Here is a 20,001-nt window from a genome sequence, read left to right as displayed (position 1 = left end):
TGTATATTATTCTTTATTTCAGTCAGTGTATGCTTACTTTCTAATTGGTTCTTTCCATATCCTTGAGGGTCTCACTAAATTTCTTGGAGGTTTCTAGAAGATTCTTGAGTAACCTTATAACCTTGGTTTTGAACTCTATATCCAATAGTTTGCTTTCCTTCATTTCTGTCATTTGTGACATGTTTCTTTGTCTCCGCATTTTGGCTGCTTCCTGTGTTGATAGAGTGGCTTTGTGTGCTAGGTGTCTTATAGGGCCCAGTGGCTCAGCCTCCCTAATTACCTGAGGTGGACACTCTTGGTGCACCCCTTTGTGGGCTGTGTGCACAGTCTTATTGTAGTTAAGCCTTGATTGCTGTTAGTATCACTGGGAGGAATTGACCTCCAGGCCAATTGGCTGTGAGGACAAGTTGTGTCTACAATGGCAGAACTGCTGTGCTGGAGACACCCTTATGGGGCAAGACTTGCTTCAGTGGGGCTTTGGTGCTCACTGAGTCTGCCCCCTGAGTGTGTCTCTTATGGATCTGAAGAGTTGTAATCTGGTATGGTCTCACTCTGACCACTGTGTACACTGGCTCTTAGATCTCCAAGGGGTGCAAAGTCAGCCATTGCCTGAGGCCACCCAGCAGGAGCTACAGAGAGATCTGCAGATTCCTCCTCTTTGCTTGGGGTTTGGAGGTGCCCAGATGAGGCCCAGCTGTGAAGCAATGCAGGCTGCTGTCGAGCCTTGGGCCTTCTTTTGGAAGCTCTGGGGCTCTCTGACCCATCTGCAGTTTGTTAGGTTTTAGATTGCAAAAGGCTAGGCCAGTGGTCAGCAAACTGTGGCTTGGCAAACTGTGGCTCTCGAGCCACATGCGGCTCTTTGGCCCCTTGAGCGTGGCTCTTCCACAAAATACTGGCTCTTCCACAAAATACCGACTTCTGCGCATGGGCCACGAAATTTCAATCGCACTATATGTGCGCACCCCCACGTGGTATTTTGTGGAAGAGCCACACTCAAGGGGCCAAAGAGCCTCATGTGATTCGCAAGCTGCGGTTTGCCGACCACGGGGCTAAGCCATTCATATGCAAAAGCCTCTGCGCACAGCTTGGGTGGGGTTGTAAATTGGGTGGGGCGGGGTCTCAGGGAATCACCAGGCCGGAACAAACAGCAATGGCTGCCAGTCAGCCCTGCCCTGTAGAGGTCCCTGGGTCTCTGTGTCTCGCTGCCCCATGCAGGAACAATGATTGCTGTGAGCACCTCTGAGAGAAAGCTGCCCTCGTGTTCTGGCCAGATGCCAGACATTCCAGTTTCTCCCCATATGAGTCTGGGTCCCCAGAGTCTCACCCGGAACTGGAGTTCAGAGCAGTTGGGAGCTTGTATATCCCTCCAGATTGAAAAAGACAACAGCATACCCAGTTGCCACAGGTGTGCATGTTTCGCACGCCTCCGTACCTCCACACTTCTGCACCTCTGTACCTCCTCCCAGTCTCAATGTGCTTTTCTCTTTCCTTCTAGTTGTTGAACTTCCACTCAACCAGACTTCCCATGGTTCTGGATGATATCCATTTTGTCTTTTAGTTGTAGTTTTGATGTGGTTGTGCAAGGCAGCAAGTTCAGGTGATTACCTTTGCCGCCATCTTGGTTCCTCTTTTCCTCATTTTCTTAATTTTTAGTTTTGCATCACACATTGCTTTAGTTTACATCTTACCAGTACTTCCATTCTTTTAATTTCCTTAAGCACATATTTAGAGTTATTTTCTTATCCACCTCCCCATCATCCTTGTTTTCATAATTGATACTTCATATTCACAAGTTAACTTAATTCTTTTGAGTTTTCTACTTTTAAATATGTATTCAGACTTGGTTATAGAATTGCTTGTTAGACATGTCCTATGAGTCTCTCAAATACAACATCCTCCAAAACTCAACTCATCATTTCTGTCTAAAACCTGTTCTCCTCTGGTGTACTAGCTCCGAGAATGAAATTATTCATGCAGTGGCCCCTCCAGAAACCCTAGAGTGTTTTTGAATGCCTCCCTTTTCTCTCTTCCCTTCCCTCACTACTATCTGTCCCTGTGTCTCTATCTCAACTTCCACAGACATTCAGATCATCACCTCTCATCTACCTCACTGGAGCAGCCTTCTGATAGTCCTTCCTCATTGAATCCAAAATACAAATCTGGTCATATTACATACCTAAAAATTATTTTATGGCTTTTTAACTTTCCTAGATAAAGACCTCACTAAAGTTTATAACTGCTGTCATGATCTCATCCTGCTTACCTCTTCAAGTTCCACCACTCCTCACAGAATACTGTATATTCCAGCCATTCTGTACGTTTTTTCATTTCCTAGAATATGCCATTAAGCTAGGTCAGATCACAGAAGTGGGTGTACACTCAAAGACTGATTAGAACTCAAACTGGATTCAAGACTACTTTCCCTTAGGCTTTCTACTAAATTAGCAAATAACCAGTATCAAGAACATATAAAATATATACATCTGAGTGAATGAATATAGCACTAGTGTCTCTTAAGCTCCTCATGGAGATATAACCAAAGTTACATTGTAAATGCAGTATATGCACGGTGAGTAGTATGCCAGGCCATATAAGGAAGCTCAGTAGCTTTTCCATTAGTCAGGGTGAGGGGCCATGTTAATGCAAAGGTCTACATTCTACCACATCATAAGTTAAGTTTTGCTATATCTAAAAACATGAACAAATATTTTTTCTGTGTCATTGGGTCCATAGCAGGTCTTGTCATGATCTTCCACAACCATGTTTACTCTTGCCTCTGTGGCAAGAGTAAACCTAATGCTGGTTCTGGATGCACAACAAATCTCAACCCCACTTCTCTTGAATAACTACAACCATCCTTTAAGGCTTGTATCAGGGGTCACCTCTTCAGAACAACCCCTTGGTGGTTTGTCTCGCTAGCATCCTGTGCACTATTTTTTATATATTTGTTTTAAATATATAAAACAAATATATGTGCACTGAGTTTTAAATATTTGTTTGTTTACTACCTACTACTAAATATGAGCTCAGTCAGAGGAGGGATCGTGTCTTCCTTCATATTTTTAGTCTCTAGCAAGGTTATTAATACAATGTAATAATCTAATATCTATAGAAGGAAAAAGAAAGGGAGGAAGGGAAAGAAATAATCTAATACAAAGTCTGGAAAATAAAGATGATAAACCATTTTTGGGTGTTGTGTGTGTGTGTGTGTGTGTGTGTGTGTGTGTGTGTGTGGTCAATTTTTACCAGGTATTTTTATAGCTTCAATATTTAGATAAATGTATGTAAATAATAATGATACATTAAAGTAATTCTAAGGAAAGAACATTTGTAATGGAGATATGTTTTAAGGTGCTTGGCCATGTTACTTTACCCATTATTAGATTTTCTGGTTTCTACCTTGTGACACATTTTAGAATGTCAACAAGTTCCATCTGATCTAAATTTAAAGTGCCTCCTCTCCCCAGCTTAGACCAGACAGGTATTGAGGAATAAGGCTTGATATGTTCTCTATTTCCCCTATCTTGCTCAGCTTCTTCACCTGCTACTGCCAGAGTTTTGATAAAGAGGCTAAGAGATGAGTTAGGATAGTGGGAGACTTCTTCAGGTTACCCCCTCCACATATACACATGCAGACAAAATGCTCTCCAGTTGAGGGGTCAGCTCCTGCTTTGATGGTGCATTCTATACAGCCACTCTCTGTTCCCCTGGACAAAGGTTTTTAAAGAGTACTAGTCTAGCTATGGTGCATTAGCCTACAGGAAATTTGGCTGTTTTGCCCCTTCAAATTCTAGATATCCAGAAGAGCCCTCTTTCTTTGTTATTCCAATCAGCTCCAACCACTAGCCAGCATCCTTTCTTTAAATGGTAGAGTTAGGCACAGATTCCAGTGCATGCAACCCCTGAACTTGGGAACCACAGGTCAAATTTAGTAAGACTTCTTAAATGATCTGCTTTAGATTGGTTGAAAAATGATTACTATTTTAATGCTTCATGAAGCAGACAGTCCTCATTTAGAGAACTACAAAATGGGGCAAATTCTGCTTTCTGTGCTTGGTTCTGTAGAATATGGAGCCACTGTTTTCAACTTCAGCTATTCAACAAAGACTTCACAATAGGTAAAAAATCTAATGTTCTAAGTTTATGGGAAATTACATCTCAAATTTTCCAACCTACACTAGAAGAAATAAAAGAAACATATGTAGAAGGAATCTGTATCTGCTTTATCATTTCTTTGCCTGTTTTTATTCATATCATTTACTTATGTAGTTTTTAATTTATAACCCTCCAAAGATCACATCCTATACTAATAAAAGACAAACATGCAAATTGACCATACTTTCGCTATGCCTTAAGCCACGCCCACCAGCCAATCAGAGCGACTATATGCAAATTAACCCAACCAAGATGGCGGCCAGCAGCCACGGAGCTGGAGCGAGCAGGAGCCAGCTCTGAGCTCCACTGAAAGCAACAAAGTTTCAATTATAGAAGGTAAATAAACCCCAGATACCAGCTTTCAGCTGGCCGTGGCCACGGAGCTGGAGCGAGCAGGAGCCAGCTCTGAGCTCCACTGAAAGCAACAAAGTTTCAATTATAGAAGGTAAATAAACCCCAGATACCAGCTTTCAGCTGGCCGTGGCCACGGAGCTGGAGCGAGCAGGAGCCAGCTCTGAGCTCCACTGAAAGCAACAAAGTTTCAATTATAGAAGGTAAATAAATCCCAGAATAAAAAAAAGAAAAAAAAAGGAGAGGCTGTGAGTTTACATCGGCAGGGTACTTGGCCAGCCTGAAAATGGCCCTCAGCCCCTCACCCAGACTGGCCAGGCACCCCAGTGGGGGCCCCCCACCCTAAAGGGGGTGTGGCCAGCCTGAAAACAGCCATCAGCCCCTCACCCAGGCTGGCCAAACCTCCATGGGGTGAGGGTCCCCACTGGGGTGGACATCCTCCATGGGGTCCACACTGCAAGAGGGCATAGGCCGGGCTGAGGGACCACCCGAGTGCACAAATTTTTGTGCACTGGCCCTCTAGTCTATTTATAAAGTACATGATGAGATTAGATTCCACATATGAGTGAGATCGTGTGATACTTGTCTCTCTGACTGGCTTATTTCACTTAGCATAATACTCAAAATAAACTGATGAACAAAATAGATCCAGAGACATCAAAGCATGGAACAGACTGTCTCAGAGGGAAGGTGAGTGGATGAGAAGAGATTAACCAAGGAACTTGTATGCATATGTGCATAACGCATAGACACAGACAATAGTGTGGTGAAGGCCTGGAGCAGGGGCGGACTAGAAGGGGTCAATGGGGGAATAAAGGAGGACATATGTAATGCTTTCAACAATAAAGATTTTTAAAAAATAAAGTACATGATGAAAATCTGGCTTTGATAATAATACTCAGTGATTAATTGCAGATCTTACTATTTGAGAATCACAGTATGAATCTCTTTCACCATGACTCTACATTTTCCTTACAAAAGCTGTGGGCTTGGTTGGAGATATAGTTGTAGTAGTATATGCCCCAGATTTCATTTGCTAAAATTCTTATTCTATACTTTTCATATTGAAAGTTTTGAGCTTCTCAGGCCTGCTTTTCTCGGTGCTAAAGGGATTCCTATGCTTGGCCTGAAATTGTAGGCTATTCAAAGTGCTGGTGAAGGAAAGGAAATAAATTACATGATGGGAAAAGCTTCTTCTTCTCTAGTTGCAAAACAACAAAACACAACTATGTTTGTAAAAGTTATTTCTAACAACCCTCATACAGGCACTCAGAGTTCAGGACTTGTTAGAATGCTCTGTGACAATAACCTTTAATCTCTTTTTAAAATATCTGCAACTCTGATTGTCTTACTGAATAATTTGTTGGGAAATATTGTAGATTTGTGATCATGTAGCAGTTTTGAATAATCACTTTAAATGTCTTACTGGAAACCAAACAGAACAACAAGATAGAAAAACAAACAAACAAAAAGCTTGATAGCATCTTTAACAAAAGTTGGTGACATGAAATCCCTCAAAATCCAAGAATAAAGGTGCAAGCGGCCAAATCACCAACAGGAGCATGACCTAAGCAAGATGAAAAACTATGCTTAAAGAGTTGCTAAAAGTAAAAGGGGTTACAAAACCAAACCAGAATGTCTAGAAAATAACAATAAAAATTAAAATCCATGGGATACAACTGAAATGTTACAGAGAACATTTATTGCTTATTAACATTACATGACCTTTACTATTATTTATATTTTCTATTAAAAGTATTAAATACCTTTACCAATAAAAATAAAAAAATGAATTAAATTTACAACCCAATGGAACACACACATACACACAGGAAAGTTAACTAAAAGTAAACAGTAGGAATTGATAAAAATAAAGGCAGATATTCATGAGCTACAAAAGAGAAAAAAAAAACATTCAAAAAATGAGCTGGTTAAAGAGATTAAAAAAAATAAGCAAGCTATTAGTTAACCAAATTAAAGAAAGTACAAGTTTACAAAATATAAAATGATAGGAAAAATAATCTTTGAAACAGAAAAAAATGAGAGCAAGAGAGACTACTTTGTATAATTCTATGCAACTATACTTAAAAACCCTGAAAAGTTGTCAAATCTTCTCTTGGCTACTCCTCTACCTCAATAATTCCTTCAAGCTTGATTGATTTCACCGAGGAATTTTACCAAACTTTTCAAGCTCTGACATACCCTATGCTACTAAATTTGTTCCAATGTATAGAAAAACAAAACTTCCACATTATTTTTACAAAACAATCATCTATACTAATAAAAACCTAGATCAGTGGTCAGCAAACTGCGGCTTGGCAAACTTCAGCTTGTGAGCCACATGCGGCTCTTTGGCCCCTTGAGTGTGGCTCTTCCACAAAATACCGACTTCTGTGCATGGGCCACGAAGTTTCAATCGCACTGTACGTGCACACCCGCACATGGTATTTTGTGGAAGAGCCACACTGAAGGGGCCAAAGAGCTGCATGTGGCTCGCGAGCCGCAGTTTGCCGACCACGGGCCTAGATGGTCCTTGCGTCCTCGCGGGACATCCTCACGTCATCACAAGATGACTGCCCTCATGTTGTCACAAGATGGCTGCCACAAGATGGCCACCACAAGATGGCCAGCAGGGGAGGGCAGTTGGGGGCCATCAGGCCGGCATGGGAGGGCAGTTGGGGGCCATCAGGCCGGCATAGGAGGGCAGTTGGGGGTGATCAGGCCGGCAGGGGAGCAGTTAGTCATCAATCAGGCCGGCATGAGAGTGGTTAGGTGGCAATCAGGTTGGCAGGCAGAAGCAGTTAGGGGCAATCAGGCAGGCAGGCAGGTGAGCAGTTAGGAACCAGCAGTCCCGGATTGTGAGAGGGATGTCTGACTGCGGGATCGGGCCTAAACCCACAATCAGACATCCCCTGAGGGGTCCCAGATTGGAGAGGGTGCAGGCAGGGCTGAGGGACACCACCCCCTCCCTGTGCACGAATTTTGTGCACCAGGCCTCTAGTCTATATATAAAAAAGCCTAAGCAACTGTTCAACCATTCAACCGGTAGCTATGACGTGCACTGACCACCAGGGGGCAGAGGCTCTGATCAGTAGGTTAGCTTGCTGCTGGGGTCCAGCCCATCAGGACTGGGCGAGACAGGCCGGACACTGGAGACATCCCGCGGTCCCTTCCCAGCCCCCATGGGTCCCGATCAGAACTGGGTGAGATGGGCCAGACATGCCCTGGACAAATCCATGCACCAGGCCAATTTCAACCCAATCTCCACAGGCCAGGGACCCCATCGGTGCATGAGTCTGTGCACCGGCCCTCTAGTATTAATACTAAAACCTAATAAAGATTATTTAAGAAAGAAAATTACAGGTCAATCTCACTTATGAATATCAATGCAAAAAATATATGATTTCACTTGTATGTGGAATCCAATGAACAAAGTTAACAAACAACATAGAAACAGACTTATAGATACAGAGAACAGTCTGACAGCTGTCATAGGGGAGGAGGTTTGGGGGCTGGGTGAAAAAGTTGAAGAGATTAAGCAAAAAAAAAAAAGAAAAAACCCACCCAAAATAAAAAAACTCAAAGACACAGACTATTGTATGGTGATTACCAGAGGGAAGGGGGGTGGGGCAGGTAGAAGAGGATAAAGGGGGGATAAATGGTGATTAAAGGAGACTTGACTTGGGGTGGTGAACACACAATAAAATATACAGATGATGTATTATAGAATTGTACACCTGAAACCTACATAATTTTATTAACCAATGACATCCCAATAAGTTCAATAAAAAACAAAAGTAAAATAAAATAAATATTAAGTTGAATAAAAAACATTTAAGAAATACAATATAAGCTAGTGGGATTCATTTTGGGAATTTCAGAATTAGTTCAATATTAGAAAATCCACTTATATAATTTATAAATTCATCATACCAATAATTATAAGAAGAGAAGTCATGTGATTATCTCCATAGATATTTAAAAGGCTTGACCTAATTCAATATATATTCTTGACAAAAGAAAGGGGGTAGTGATAGAGGGAGAAAAGGAGGAAGAAGGAAAGTAGGAAGGAAAGAAGGAAGGAAGGGTAAAGAAGAGATTAACCAAAGAACTTATATGCATATATACATAACTCATGGACACAGACAATAGTGCAGGGAAGGCCTGGGGAAGGGGCAGGAGTGAGGTGAAGGTTATCAATGGGACATCTGTAATACTTTCAGTAATAAAGATAAATTTTAAAAAAAAGAAAACCTCAGTAAGAGTTGATGGATATTTCCTTAATATGATTTAATCATAATGAAGCAACCAGACATTGTTGCTTCCCAATGTGCTGGATAGGAAGTGCACAGAACCACCTTGAAATATTCCTCCCACAAATATTGAGTCTAAATCTAATCAAGCTCTAGAGCTAACTATCAATTTATAAGAAATAAATTGAAATAAATAAATATGGAAGAGGGAGGATTAAGTTTAAGATACCACAAATTCAGAGTGGTAAAAAAAAGTGATCCATTTTTCCCCAATTGGCTGATTAAAAAAAAAAAAAAAGGTGGGAATATTCTGATTAAAAGAAATTTAGAAGACATTACAATTCCATGCAATGAGCAGACCTAGTTTGGATTGCCATGAGAAGAAAACAACTACAAAAACATGTTTTTGAGACAATTGGGGAAATTTGAATATGGCTAGGTAGTAAATAGTACCACAAAATTATTGTTAATTTTTATATGTTGATGAAAATGCAGTTATGGAAAAAAATATCTTGCAACTACACTTGTTGATCTATATTGGACTACACAGGACTTAACTAATGTGTTATTTCTGAGTTGCTACCAAATCCTTCAATAATAATAATAATAAAAGGAACAGATCATGCAAATGTGGCAAAATCTTGATAATTTTTTAATCTGAATGATGGTTATCTGGAGGGTTTGTTGTACTACTTTCTTTACTTTTATGTATGTTTGAAATTTAGTCAAAATTCAAAAATCTTTAAACTTATTTCCCTGGTAGTAATATTTAAAGTAACATTTCTATTTGTACATATACATGCCAGTTTTCTTTGTTAAAGCAGAAGATAACATTGTCAACTCCCTATTTTCGTACATGTGTAGTGTGAGGAGGGAAGGGAAGAAAGCAAAAATCTCTGACGATTGGATTCTTATTTAAACAAAGAGCCTGAGAGTCTATGCCATATATTTTAACACAGAGAAAAATTTTTATAGAGGAGGTCCATAATTCACAAAATAGGAGACAATAAGGAATTATACTTTTCTGCTGGAACTGCTAAATAACAATTATTAAAAGAAGGAGCTTACTCTTACGTTTTCTATTATGTTAAATGAACGCTGGTTGGTGATTCCTTTAATATGAAACTATATCAGACTAACAATGAAAGTTAAGAGTATGACTTAATAGCAGTTTGAGGTAAAAGTCAGATTTTTTCCATGGGAATTAATGTGATTGCCAAAAAAATCTCATGGGATCTTAGGTAACCATATAGAGTTATATTTCTAGAATAAGCAAAGTAATGTTTCTATTCTGCCCTGCAGTTATTAGATGATACTGGGTTATTTAGTCTCTTTTAGTCTCTTTTTCAGATCATTCCTTCCATGGAAGGAATGGTGAAAGGCATTAGAAAGTATTAGCTTGGAGAAAAGATCTTTCAGTGGCATCTGCAGTAGCACACTGCAGATGGTTGAAGTACAGCATTCTGAAGGGATAGAAAAAAAATTAGAAACAATTATGGAAATTATAGGAAAGCTGATTTTGGATGAGCATGAATGCTGGGAAAGGCAATCCACCATGGTCCTGAAGTAGCTCAGCAAGGCCCTAACTTCTCTGTTGAGGCCATTTATCAGTGTGGAGTTTGCAGTAAGCAACCATTGAGGGATATGTTGATTCCACTTTGGAAAAAAGGTGGATTTTCTTGCCACTTATTATAAAAGCAGTGGATTCCCCAAGCTCAGTACTCTTAACCTAAGACACAAACCTATTGTGTGCACAAGATACACCTGGGCCCCTCTTCTGTTCCTCCATGGGGCTTGGGGTATCAGAGAAACTAACTGAAATGTGATGTTCATCCTGCTTGTTAACTGTAAATAGTGAAATCTTTTGTCTTTGACTCAGGCATCTCTGTCTTCTACCAACATTGATGAAACAATGATAGGCCAACTTATTAGCTTATGAGTAGGGTTAGATCAATAAATCCCAGACCCAACAAAGGAGAAGCAGATTACTGATTCCCTCTCTGGAGGTACTCAAAGGGGACTGGGATAAACCTCTTGATGAGAATACCACATAAACGTAGCAAAAAATAAAGCCCCAGATTAGTTTTCCTTAGATTTTCAATGTCATTCAAATTGCATAAATTCTATTATTCCTTTTAGGAAACACAGTATATAGACTTGGCTGCAAAATACCAGAAGATTTTTAGCACCCCAGGAAGTCAAGATTTGAACCTCTAAACTCTGCTTTGACAATCCTCTTTCTGCTCTATTATAAGTATTTCCAACTTGTCGTATTGGAAATTCATGGACATAAGTCTTATTAGCATTAATGAGACTTTAGTATCTAATGTGGTAGTAGGCATACTCAACATTTTTCTCTCATTGCTGAAGGCCTCTGATATATTTATCAGAATATTTTGAAAATGTGTATGAAAATCTACTCTGGCAATTTAAATAAGTGGTGTGGTTCATGTTTGGATCACATGATAACTGGTTTTCACTGACCATAAACAAAGCTTTACTACCTTCCTTTGTCTTTTCTATTGCAAATGCTTTGTGCATCATACACATTTGTCCACTGGGTGGCAATATGTACTCAAGAATGTTTACTGTTTCTAGTTAATCAATCTTGAATCCAAGATGTCAAACTCCTTTTTGCATCTGGAAATAGCCATTGTATTAAATCTTAAGAAACAGTATTATCTAAATTCAAGCTGCTACCTAGAAGTGACTAAGGAGATTTTAATAATATTAATACTTCCTAAACTTAACTCAACCACACTCTTCTCTCAACATGTTCACACATCACACATTTGCAAAATAGATTATCCCTTCTGGTCTTCTCATTCCTTGCCCTTTTATAGTTGTTCATACCCCACTTCTTAAACATATGCCCTTTTTAAATTTCCCTAAACTATTTTCCAACTCCAATACTCTTAGTGCCCTATCTCTTATTTCAGTGACTCTTGCCTGCCAATGAACTATCCCTTTTTTTCATTTTGTTTCTTGATTTCACTCCTCCACAGTGAAATCAAGAGCCATACCATTAAGCTCTCGTGTGATACCATATGCATCCCCTCTGGTTTGGTCCTACATCCTAGAGAAGCAGAGTAGATCTTGGATATTCATATAATCTTGGGAAATCATATAGTTCTTTTCACTTTAATTCTGTCCAAAATGCAGAATACAACCAATTAACTTGCTCTATGTAAGATTTATCTTCAGTTAAGAGAGAGAAAAACTTCCAAGAAATGAAATTGTATATTACATATGATTACAACATGAGGAAACCCACAAAAAATATATATACATATTTTAAAAATTGAAAACAATAATAATAGTTGTTGTGTTGAAATTATGAAAGCTTGCTTGTATTTCTCCTTTTGGCTTTTTTCTATATTTTCCTATATTTTATTTAATAAAATATATTTTTTTTCAAGTGAACAAGTATAACTGTGCAAAAACCATCTTTAATCTTTCTCCTTCCTTGATTAAAAAAAATTCCTGTTGCTTTAATATATCCTTCTATCGAATTTTCCAAAAAGTACTTAATAATACTTTGACATTTTCTTGAATCTCCACATGGTGCTGAGTGTGATGGGAGAATTGGCTTATGCTCTTTTTTAAAAAAGTTCTGTATTTTAGAATAGCTTTTAGATTTATAGAGAATTGCAAATATCCCATACCCAGTTTTCCCTATTACTAACCTCTTACGTTAGTTTGTTACATTTGTCACTAATAAGCCAATATTGTTACATTACAATTAACTAAAGTCCATACTTCATTCAGATTCCCTATGTTTTCACCTAATGTCCTTTTTCTGTTCCAGGACCCCTTCCAGGGGACTACTTTACAGTTAGTCACCGTGTCTCCTTTTGGCTGTGATGGTTTCTCAGACTTTCCTGATTTTCTGTGACTTTAGCAGCTTTGAGGAGTAGTAGTCAGGTATTTGGTAAAATGTCCCTCCAGTGGGATTTCTCTGATGATTTTCTAATGATGTGAATTGGATTATGGATTTGGGGAGGAAGACCACAGAAACAAAGTCATATCAAGGGTAGGTACTATCAACTTGATTTAGTGCTGTTGGTCATCTGGCTGAAGCAGCATTTGCCAGGTTTCTCCACTGTGAAGTTGCTCTTTCAACCCCCTCCATGCTTTCCTCCTTGGTGATGCCTGCACAGCCACCAATTAACTTTGCTCCACCTCCGGAGGGCAGAGTATATACAGAAATTATTTGAAATATTTCTGCACAGGTAACCTGTTTACTTTCTTCCCTTTATTATTTATGCCATACTTTATAGCAATATAGACTCATGGATATTTACTTTATACTTTGGATTATAATTCAATAGTATTTTATTTTCTTGCTCAAATTGGCCATTTGGAACTTTTTCAGTTGGGCTATTGTGTCCTTTTGACATAACTCTATCATTATGAGTTGTTTTCTGTTTTGTTTTTCTTCCTCCTTCTTTTCTGGCACTGCATGTCTTCCAAAATCACCTTGTATAATTCCTGCCTCACTCCTAGAATTGGCTCATGCTTTTTAACTCTTCATTATAAACATAAATATTAAAAAAATACTGAATGTCTATTGCATGCAAAACTTTGCATTAGTAATACATTTTTTAAAAAGTCTTTTTAAAAATGTGGCATATCATGCATTTTAGCTGACCAAGTTAGACAAACGTATACTACCATAATTCCATTTATTAAGCCTTACATTAGCCTAAAAATTCATAGTAATATTTGTTCATTCTTTGCTTTCCACCCAGAAATATTTGAGGGAGGGGTCAAGTACGCTGTAGGTAACGTGCCATTGTGGCATATCCTGGGCCCCAGCACCACTCTCTTGACCTTGAGATCAGAGCACTTTTACCACAGAGTTTTGCTATATGTAATCATTGATTTATGCATTCAACTCATTAGTTAATTAATTCATTGGCACTGTTAGGGTTTGCATGTACAAATTTGGAGAGGTAAGCCACTTAAAGAACTGAACCTGAGATTGGATTAACTGCCACCAGGTGGAGTAAGCCCTCAGGTTGGCAAGGACATTGTTGGTAGGTAACCATTCAGATTTTCCTCTTAGACATATTTTCAAAATCAGATGGTGGAAACTGGTCTGAATGTGCAATCCAAGCTTATCATTTCCTGTGAAGGTGCTACCAGTCTTCCAGCATCTCAGGCAGAAGTCTTTGAGTTATTTTCCTGTCTCACTTCATGTTTTATTTATCGAGTCACTGCTTTGTTCAAATCGGCTCCTTCTCTCACCTTTAGCCCCTTCATGAAGACCTCCAAGTTAGCCATGCCAGGAAGCAAACACTCTGAGAGGGTCTCAGCCGACTACAAGTTCACTGCTGCTTCTGAGCCTTTGCTCCTGTTGCTCTCTCCTGTGAGATTCCTTCTCTTTTAAACTCTTTCATCATTGACTCGCCCGTGTTCGGCAAATATTTGAGTGGTTATTATGGTGATAGCAATATATGGAATGCAAAACTAGGTATTCTTCCCATACCAGAATCTGCTATGTCCCTCCCTATCCTTCTGAGAGGAAAGAAGATCTAGTTGATACAATGGGTACATGAACAAATATGTGGAAGGCATTTACCTTTACCAGGCATAGTGGTGACCAAAGTATCAGCCTGGGAGGGTAGTCAGGAAAGAAATTGGTCCTTAGATTAGGGATGAAAGTAACTCAAATAGTTTAAATAGATAGAGTCGTAGATGGTTTTACATGGTGAGATGAAATAGCATAGTATTTCAAAATCTGACAATTTTAGCATGGCAAGAAGGCATGGTGCACCATAGGAAAATGGTCAACATTTGATATGAAAAGAAATGGCAGGTACCAGACCATGAGGGTCCTTGAATGACATGCAACAAAATTAGGGGCTTTGTCTTTTAGGCATTAAAGGTCATTACACTATTTAGAAAGAGGAATAACTCAAACAGTGGTCTGTATGTGGCCTGGATTGGAGAAAGGTGAGACCACATACAAGGCAACCAATTAGGAAATGACCATAGAGTCTGGGTAGAGATGCCAAGGCCTGAATCAAGATAAGAGGTGTGCTGAAGGAGAGGCAGGGATGAATCTGAGAAAATATATATATATATATATCTATCTTTGTCTCCATTCCCAGCACAGAGCTCCTAAAACCCTTGGAATTTCCTTTTATGAGAGCCATAAAGGTGTCTTTTGTTATGTTAATGAGATGACTTTTGGAAAGTTCCTAGGTAACCTAAAGATGGAGACTGATTGACAAAAGAACCAACCCTATGACCAGAGGGTTAGAATTTACAGTTCCTCTAACCTCTGGGAAGGGGAGAATGGTGGAGGTTGAATCAATCACCACTGGTCAATGATTTAATCACTCATATTTATATAACATAGTGTCCATAAACAACAAAAGATGAGGTTCAGAGAACTTCCAGATAGGGATTCTTGGAAATTGGTTCACCCAGAGAGACTATGGGAGCTCTGAGCCTTTTTCCACATACTTTGTCCTATGCATCTGTGTATCAGCCTGGGAGGGTAGTCAGGAAAGAAATTGGTCCTTAGATTAGGGATGAAAGTAACTCAAATAGTTTAAATAGATAGAGTCGTAGATGGTTTTACATGGTGAGATGAAATAGCATAGTATTTCAAAATCTGACAATTTTAGCATGGCAAGAAGGCATGGTGCACCATAGGAAAATGGTCAACATTTGATATGAAAAGAAATGGCAGGTACCAGACCATGAGGGTCCTTGAATGACATGCAACAAAATTAGGGGCTTTGTCTTTTAGGCATTAAAGGTCATTACACTATTTAGAAAGAGGAATAACTCAAACAGTGGTCTGTATGTGGCCTGGATTGGAGAAAGGTGAGACCACATACAAGGCAACCAATTAGGAAATGACCATAGAGTCTGGGTAGAGATGCCAAGGCCTGAATCAAGATAAGAGGTGTGCTGAAGGAGAGGCAGGGATGAATCTGAGAAAATATATATATATATATATCTATCTTTGTCTCCATTCCCAGCACAGAGCTCCTAAAACCCTTGGAATTTCCTTTTATGAGAGCCATAAAGGTGTCTTTTGTTATGTTAATGAGATGACTTTTGGAAAGTTCCTAGGTAACCTAAAGATGGAGACTGATTGACAAAAGAACCAACCCTATGACCAGAGGGTTAGAATTTACAGTTCTACCCTCTAACCTCTGGGAGGGGAGAATGGCTGGAGGTTGAATCAATCACCACTGGTCAATGATTAATCACTCATATTTATATAACATAGTGTCCATAAACAACAAAAGATGAGGTTCAGAGAACTTCCAGATAGGGATTCTTGGAAATTGGTTCACCCAGAGAGACTATGGGAGCTCTGAGCCTTTTTCCACATACTTTGTCCTATGCATCTGTTCCATCTGGCTGCCCCTGAATTATATTCTATTATAATAAATTAATGACCTAGTAAGTAAAATGTTTCTCTGAGTTCTGTGAGCCACTCTAGCAAATTAATTGAACCCAAGGAGGGTGTCATTGAAACCTGTGATCTATAGCCAGTTGGTCAGATGCACAGGTGACAACTATCTCTAGGAGCTAGTGTCAGAACTGAGTGCATTGCAGAACACCCAGCTTGTGTCAGAGAATTGCTTTGTGGTGTGGGGAATTGTGATATGGAATTGGTCCCAGAACCTTTAAAATAGGAATACAAAATGAGAGTAAGGACAGAATGCTGGGTAACCACCAGTTTCTTGGCTTAGGACACTGGGTGAATGGTGATGTTATTAATTAGGATAGAGGATACTGGAGGCTAAATAGTTTTTTGGAAGGGCTGGGCTGGGGTGGGGTGATGGTAAATGTCTTGAATGTACTTTGGGACATATTATCTGATTATGTGCACTAATCAACTTCATATATTATCCTATCTAATAATAGACAAACATGGTAATTGACCATACCTTCGCTACGCCTCCCATTGGCTAATCAGTGCAATATGCAAATTAACTGCCAACAAAGATGGTGGCTAATTTGCATACTGCAGGCAGGGCAGGGCAGGCCAGCGGGAGCTGCCATCTGGGCCCCCATGTGCCGCCTAAGCCCCGCCCCCAGCCGGGACCCCCGTGTGCGGCCCTGGGCAACAGGGCTTGGCGGCGATATTGGCCCAAGGAAGCCCTATTCTTGCAGGAATATTCCTGCAACAGGCTTCTAGTTAACATATAAATTAGAATGCAAGGTCTCAGCAAAGAAAAACTTCCTTATTACCATTCATCAATCAATCAATATACCAGTCACACATATTTTAGTGCTCATTTATATTTTCTAAGAAGTTCAGTGCAATGGATACTATGGACCATACATTCCAAATTTTCCAAGATACTTCCACTTTTCTACAGTATTATTCTGTTCAACAAATGCAATTTGTTAAAATTAATGTAATCTAATTTTTATATCTTTTAAGACTTTTCTCAGAAGCAAGTTCATAAATCATTAAAAAACTTAAGGCATAAGTCTTCCAATTAAGGAATCTGTAGTCTAATCCAGAAGAAGAACTCAACCGCCATTAAAGAGCCATGTATTGGTAAACTGTGTTTTGTTAGGGTTCACAGATATCCAGAAAGTGACTGCTGTTTTGGGTGGGAGAGTTAGAGAGGGCTGCACTGAGGAGAAGCTGAACAGTAGCATGGCTTGGAAGAATGAACAGTATCTGAAAAGTTAGACAGGGGGTGAGGAGAGCAGCATTAGGAAAGACAGGAAGTTGGAAATTATCTCAATGTGTTCAAGGAAGATTGAGGACTATGGCCTGTCTTGATTAGTCTTTTGACTCAGCCTGATGGGTTGTATGACTCCTATTACTGCTCCCCTTATCCATCTCCTGTTCAGAATTCACTTTGTGATAATTTTTCTTCGGTATGATGAAATTTCCTAGTTGTGTGGTGTATAGAATATGTTTTTCCATTCCCTTCTGGCTTTTTACAATTTGCATCTCATTCTGAACTTTAGCTTTTCTGACCTTAGTCCTAAATGCTTTTGCTAAATTTTAGTTTCCCCTTGCCAACTTAGTTTCTATTTTTGGTAACATTTCCATTTCCCTGTGAGGTCCACATGCAGCCTTTTGTGTTAATGAAATAGAAATTCCCATTAGCATTACTGTATAATAATGAACTATTCTTCTAGCATATTTTATTTTATTTTTAAATATATTTTATTGATTTTTTACAGAGAGGAAAGGAGAGGGATAGAGAGTTAGAAACATCGATCAGCTGCCTCCTGCACATGTCCTATGGGGGATGTGCCCGCAACCAAGGTACATGCCCTTGACCGGAATCGAACCTGGGACCCTTCAGTCCGCAGGCTGACGCTCTATCCACTGAGCCAAACCGGTGCTGGCTCTTCTAGCATATTTTAAAGAACTGTGGATCAGCCCAGCCAGCATGGCTCAATGGCTGAGTGTCAACCTATGAACCAGGAGGTCATGGTTTGATTCCCGGTCAGGGCACATGCCCGGGTTCTGGGCTCGATCCACAGCAGAGAGCATGCAGGAGGCAGCTGATCAATGATTCTCTCTCATCATTGATGTTTCTATCTCTCTCCCTCTCCCTTCCTCTCTGAAATCAATAAAGATATATTTAAAAAAAGTAAAGAGCTGTGGATGAAATAAACACATGGTACTGAAAAATCTGTAATGTAACAAGGATATATAAAAGTGCCTCCTGCACAGTCAGCATCCAATAATCTTCTCTAAATGAATAAATTTTACATAATAACCTATTAATAAAGAAGAATACTTCTTTCGTGTTACTTACTTTTTACAAGCCCTGTTTACTGGCCAGAGCAAAAAATACCTTAGGCAGTTCAGGAACTACGCAGCTAGGTGCTGGTTCCTCTGGATACACTTTCCCCCAGCTTCCCCTTCATCTAGTCAGACTTTGATTTCTGCGGCTCCAGGTTAAGATGAGTGAAGGTCAGGGACCTGGTGCCTTCACCCCACCCCTACCTTGTTTCAGGGGGCCCTAGCTCAGGAATCTGTACGAAGTGTATCAAAACACTAGTCAAGTGGCTGACCTCCACTGCAGCTATTTGTTTACAAATAGGAGCTCTGAACACTTTGAAAACAGTTTGTTCGTTACAGTTGGTGAGCATTCCTTTTATAATTTGTTTACACCATGTGTTGAATAAACTACTGACGCCACTGATAGAGAGCAAAAGTAAAATTAAAATTCAACTAGCCTTACTCTGACGGCTGATCATAAATTCCAAATTAGCAAAGTGCAAATTAATAAGAGTGCATTATCTGTGTCTTTATATGTATCTATATAGGGTTCACATGCATGTGAATTAAGAGTTATAGCAATTTAGAACAGAAAGGAAACATTAAAAAATTCTGTTCAAAGCCTACATTTTGCAGATGAAGATTGTTCTTTTTCTTGTACCCAAGAGACTAGTTCTATGTTTAAACACAATCCAGAAATAACCTTCTTTACAGATATAATTTGCTGTAATTCCATGGCTCCACTGCGCACATTAAATGTTATGTAATGCTCTTCTATTAGTTGTTTTTATCATGTCCTATAAGTCTCCCGGAACTTTGAAGGCAGGGGCTTTGTTTTATTTACTTTGTGTTACCCACAGTGTCTGTCCCAGCCCAGCCCCACATCTGATATGGGATGGCATATCAGTCCATCTGCAGACAGCCTGATGCTACACTGAGATGAAGAAAACAGGCATTAAGGAGCTAGGTCTCCTGCAGGCTTTGCAAATGTTCTTCTCCTTCGGGATATCTGTTAGTTTCCCTGTATACGTTATTTGCTGTTTGGAGCCTTGTTGTCTGCACTCTTCACCTGATAGTTATGAAGCTGTGCCCCAAAGTTCAGGCCCTCCCACCCTAGTGTTCCCCCACCTATACCAACAGCGACATTGGACTGGGCTGGACTTGTCATTCCCTGGTTTGGACACAAATTGGAATTGCTGCCGCTCCCCAGCCTCCCCCTTCAATGTGCCCCCCAGCTCAACCTCCTTCGTCCTGGAGTGCTGCATGGTAAGTAACTCAGGCAGCCTGCTGTGATCCACGCTGAGAGTTCCAGCCATTGCTGACCTGGCACTGCTACATAAAACAAAGGGGTGTTGAACAATTCAAAAGAATGAATGTTGGCATTAATTGTACGCTCAATATTGGCTCAACATTTGCCGTACCAGACCCTGTTCTGGGTACTAGAGATGCAGCAGGGACCAAAACCAAATCCATGCCCTCAGAGAGTTTACATTAGTCATGATAAACAGATAA

At 39.8% G+C, this 20,001-nt stretch overlaps 1 long non-coding RNA gene across 2 annotated transcripts in view; it reads left to right on the top strand.

Annotated features, from left to right (window-relative positions):
* Positions 1 to 12,491: 12,491 nt before the first annotated feature.
* Positions 12,492 to 20,001, top strand: part of LOC106725204 — a 32,237-nt gene continuing 24,727 nt past the window's right edge. For both annotated transcript variants that reach the window (XR_001361073.1, XR_001361072.1), the window contains exon 1: positions 12,492 to 12,991. This is a non-coding gene — a long non-coding RNA (uncharacterized LOC106725204). The remainder of the gene's footprint in view (positions 12,992 to 20,001) is intronic.

This window comes from Myotis brandtii, unplaced genomic scaffold, assembly GCF_000412655.1.
Source record: "Myotis brandtii unplaced genomic scaffold, ASM41265v1 scaffold1018, whole genome shotgun sequence".
NCBI lineage: Eukaryota > Metazoa > Chordata > Mammalia > Chiroptera > Vespertilionidae > Myotis > Myotis brandtii.
Note: the sequence above shows the minus strand (reverse complement) of the source record. Positions and strands in the feature narration are given on the sequence as shown.